Source organism: Oncorhynchus keta, chromosome 1, assembly GCF_023373465.1.
Source record: "Oncorhynchus keta strain PuntledgeMale-10-30-2019 chromosome 1, Oket_V2, whole genome shotgun sequence".
Lineage (NCBI taxonomy): Eukaryota > Metazoa > Chordata > Actinopteri > Salmoniformes > Salmonidae > Oncorhynchus > Oncorhynchus keta.
In genome coordinates, this window is record NC_068421.1 from 55,062,998 (window position 1) to 55,068,258 (window position 5,261).

Sequence of the window (5,261 nt, forward strand, 5' to 3'; positions counted from 1 at the left end):
AATAGTGTCGTCTGCATAGAGGTGGATCAGAGAATCACCAGCAGCAAGAGCGACATCATTGATAAATACAGAGATGACTACTCACACCACTCCTCTCAGAATCCCTCCACCTTGACAAATCTTCCTCTATTTTCTTCACTGCCTCAGCATATGACCACTTCTGCACTACTCTATTCACCCCCTTGGCAGTTTTCCTATTTTGTTGCCTTACAACCTGGAATTGTGTCATTTGATTTACACAACATGCATACCACCTTGAAGATGCAATTTTCTTTGTGTGAAACAAACAAGAAATAAGACAAAAAAAACAGAACTTGATCGTGCATAGGTATTCACTCCCCCCTAAGTCAATACTTTGTAGAGCCACCTTTTGCAGCAATTACAGCTGCAAGTCTCTTGGGGTATGTCTATAAGCTTGGCACATCTAGCCACTGGGCTTTTTGCCCATTCTTCAAGGCAAAACTGCTCCAGCTCATCCAAGTTGGATGGGTTCCGCTGGTGTACAGCAATCTTTAAGTCATACCACAGATTCTCAATTGGATAGAGGTCTGGGCTTAGACTAGGCCATTTCAAGTCATTTAAATGTTTCCCCTCAAGTGATGTATGCTTAGGGTCATTGTCCTGCTGGGGTCATTGTCCTGCTGGAAGGTGAACCTCTGTCCCAGTTTTATTTTACCTTTATTTAACTATGCAAGTCAGTTAAGAACAAATTCTTATTTTCAATGACAGCCTTGGAACAGTGGGTTAACTGCCTTGTTCAGGGGCAGAACAACAGATTTTTACCTTGTTGGCTCTGGGATTCGATCTTGCAACCTTTCGGTTACTTGTCCAACGCTCTAACCACTAGGTTACCTGCGCCCCAGTCTCAAATCTCTGGAAGACTGAAACAGGGTTCCCTCAAGAATATCCCTGTATTTAGCGCCATCCATCATTTCTTCAATTCTGACCAGTTTCCCAGTCCCTGCAGATGAAAAACATACCCACAGCATGCTGTTGCCACCACCATGCTTTACTGTGGGGATGATGTTCTCGGGATGATGAGAGGTGTTGGGTTTGCGCCAGACATAGCGTTTTCCTTGATGGCCAAAAACTCAATTTTAGTCTCATCTGACCAGACGTGTTTGGTCAGGCTAGAATGAATGGGCGAATTCGAGCGTATCCAACGACCAATCCTGTCATCCATTGAAGAAGCATAGTGACGTCAAAAAAATGCGGCAATTTTACGATACCAAGAGTATGATTTTCTGGCAGTTCAGATGATAATTCTGAACACAAAATAAAGTATATTCTATATAATTGTCATCTGGAACTTTGTAAAATGTTGGATTTCTCCTCTCTCTGGTTGATTCAACAATCTGACAGCCCATGTAAACCAAATCAGAAATTATCTGATGACCCATATGGCATATTTTGTTTGGTGCTCACACCTACCATGTTGGGCATCTTCTGATAATTTAAGTATAAATTCTAGAGCAATAATTGACCAAAATGTCATTTAAAAGGCATATCTTCTGGAAAACAACAATGTAATATAATGGTCAATGTTGTGTAATGTTTAAACTTGTGTCCTTTGCAGGGAATTGGCCTACCAGATTGCCAAACAGTTCAGAGTCCTGGGAAAACCAATGTGCTTGCGGGACCGCATCATTGGTGGAATGAGTAATCTCGATTACCAACGACACTGCCTCTTATTGCATTGTTATTCATTTGTCCAGCATGTTCAGGTGATGTTCCATACACATATGATCACATAGACCTTGGAGCTATCCATGAAGCCCCACGTCGTTGTAGCCACTCCAGGAAGACCACATTCAGATCTCCAACACATTCAGCATCAAGAAGATCCAGTTTCTGGTAAAACAAAGATTTAAAAAAATATTGTTTCTTCCACAAAGGCCATGTTTGAGGATGTCTAGGTGAGGATTTCACTGACAACCAAAACAGTGTGTCATAAACAATCTTTATTTCCTCGGGTTCTCAGATTAACCCCCCCCCACCATTAGGGGCGGCAGGGTAGCTTAGTGGTTAGAGCGTTGGCCTAGTAACCGGAAGGTTGCAAGTTCAAACCCCTGAGCTGACAAGGTACAAATCTGTCGTTCTGCCCCTGAACAATGACTGTTCCTAGGCCGTCATTGAAAATAAGAATTTGTTCTTAACTGACTTGCCTGGTTAAATAAAGGTAAAATTAAATAAATAAATAGGGTTTATTTTTTTTGTATTGCCTTCTAATAGGATTTCAAACCAATTTAGTTACATTTCTTCTGCATACTTAAATTGTAAATATTTTTCTCGTAGGGTCCGCACAGCAGAGGAGTTGGATCTAAAGGTACATCCTGACGCCAGAAAAAGATGCCTACCTGGTGCATCTGATCCAGAAGTTAAGACGAGCATGACGACTGGTCCAGCATGATCTTCACCAAGACCTGCAAGTAAGGACTCCTTCGCTCGGAGATGACTGAAGAACCTAGAACAATGACTATGTGGATTATAATAGAACCAATAGAACATGCTGCTGCATCATGGCCTTCAGACACATCAATATAGAATGATGGCTAGACATTGAATAATTAATGCATTGCATTCTTCCTACAGGAATTGCCAAATCCTCACAATGATCCGGCAGAAATGTAACTCTCCTTGCATTCAATGATGACGCGGGTAAACAACCCGAGCTCAGACTGTAGCTTTGTATTCATTAATGGGTTACAGGACAGGTTAAAAGCACATTTAACACACGTCATAATAAGTAACATTAATTTGGACAATGTACACAGAATTAAGACACTAGTTACCTTTTTCACAGAAACAACATTTTGCCAACCTCGCAAAGTTCAAGTCCAGGGTCTTCAAAATCCCGATTGCAACTGATGTAGCTTCCAGATAAGAAAGCTCAGTGTTCAACAGTAGTGCGTATAATCAGACCATTTTTTTTTCAATATATGGAAAGGTTAAACCATTGTGAATCTCATTATGTAGGGCCTGGATATCCCAACAGTCCAGGTTGTCATCAACCACAACACGCCAGGTCTGCCCAAGATCTACATTCACAAGAGTCGGCCGAACTGCTAGAGCAGGTAACATTACTCCGGTATCTGTCTGTTATCACACAGGCCGTTACTGTAGACTTAAAACACAATCCACTTTTCTCTGATATGTCTACAGAAAGGCTTGGTGTCTAGATCACACTGGTGACACAGTATGACATCCACTTGGTTCATTCCATCGAGGGGAAGATCAGTTAAGTGTACATTTCCTACACGGAAAAGTATTGATTGCACATAGTTGATTTAGTATTGCTTTGCTACCCTTTCCAATTCAGACATTCCCATTAGCGCAATATCACCACTTAGGATATGATCTTGGGGCAGAAAGCTAGATTATTATTTGTTTTGCTTTCTCGTTTGTCCAGAGGCCAAACTGAAGGAGTATCCTGTTGAAAATCCTGACTCAAATCAACGTGGCCAGACGCTAGTGTGAAATTGTATGAACACATTCTGTTTATATAGACATTTCCCCTCGTGAACATGCGGCCGTTGGATAACATGGGCTCATATTACAGCTGTGACTTCTCACCATTCCTTTCGTGTTACAGAAACCTGAGTCAGCAGATGTTCACTCGAAAAAGGAGACCAACTAGAAAATATGATTGGAGGGGAAAGTAAAAATACACACTCACCATGAGCCACAACACCATAGACAGACTTAAATTTTTTTGCTGTCATAAGGGTTTTAGCCGATTTTTCCCGACATTCCAACTACTATCCTGTCAGAGGATCCTGGAAAGAAAGGCTGAACTGGATAAGGTAAGGGGTGAGAAGAAGTTGTTCAGGGAGAAGGCACATGAAACCATTCAGAAGACGCAACATGGCATTCAGAAAAATAAACTGATGAAGCAAAAACATTCAAAAGGAAAAAAAGGCAGAGAAGTCCATATAATGCAACACTGTACATTAACGAATTGTGTATATACAGTACATACATACACCTTAGACAAATACATTTATACTCTTGTTTTTCACAATTCCTGACATTTAATCCTAGTAAAAATGCTCGGTCTTAGGTCAGTTAGGATCACCACTTTATTTTAAGAATGTGAAATATCAGAATAATAGTAGAGATAATGATTTCAGCTTTTATTTCTTTCATCACATTCCCAGTGGGTCAGAAGTTTCCATACACTCAATTAGTATTTGGTAGCATTTAACTTGGGTCAAACGTTTCGGGTAGCCATCCACAAGCTTCTCACAATAAGTTGGGTGAATTTTGGCCCATTCCTCCTGACAGAGCTGGTGTCACTGAGTCAGGTTTGTAGGCCTCCTTGCTTTTTCAGTTATGCCCACAAAGTTTCTATGGGATTGAGGTCAGGGCTTTGTGATGGCAGCTCCAATACATTTACTTTGTTGTCCTTAAGTCATTTTGCCATAGCTTTGGAAGTATGTTTGGGGTTATTGTCCATTTGGAAGACCCATTTGTGACTAAGCTTTAACTTCCTGACTGATGCCTTGAGATGTTGCTTCAATATATCCACATCATTTTCTTTTCTCATGATGCCATCTATTTTGGGAAGTGCACCAGCCCCTCCTGCAGCAAAGCACCCACACAACATGATGCTGCAGTGGCTTCTTCCTTGCTGAGCAGCCTTTCAGGTTTTGTCGATATAGGACTAGTTTTACTGTGGTAATAGATACCTTTGTACCCGTTTCTTCCAGCGTCTTCACAAGGTCCTTTGCTGCTGTTCTGGGATTGATTTGCACTTTTCGCACCAAAGTACGTTCATCTCTAGGAGACAGTCTCCTTCCTGAGCGGTATGACGGCTGCGTGGTCCCATAGTGTTTAGACTTACGTACTATTGTTTGTACAGATGAATGTGGTACCTTCAGGCATTTGGAAATTGCTCCCAAAGATGAACCAGACTTGTGGTCTACAATTTGTTTTCTGGGGTCTTGGCTGATTCCTTTTGATTTTCCCATGATGTCAAGCAAAGAGGCACTGAGTTTGAAGGTACACCTCCAATTGACTCAAATTATGTCAATTAGTCATTTAGCCTATGAGAAGCTTCTAAAGCCATGACACCATTTTCTGGAATTTTCCAAGCTGTTTAAAGGGCACAGTCAATTTAGTGTATGTAAACTTCTGACCCACTGGAATTGAGATATAATTCACTGTAAGTTAAATAATCTGTGTAAACAATTGTTGTGTCATGCACAAAGTAGATGTTCTAACCGACTTGCCAAAACTATAGTTTGTTAACAAGACATTTG

At 41.0% G+C, this 5,261-nt stretch overlaps 1 pseudogene; it reads left to right on the forward strand.

Annotated features, from left to right (window-relative positions):
* The first annotated feature begins 1,908 nt into the window (after positions 1-1,908).
* LOC118395852 (probable ATP-dependent RNA helicase DDX49) lies at positions 1,909-3,637 on the forward strand (annotated as a pseudogene).
* The last annotated feature ends 1,624 nt before the right edge of the window (positions 3,638-5,261 follow it).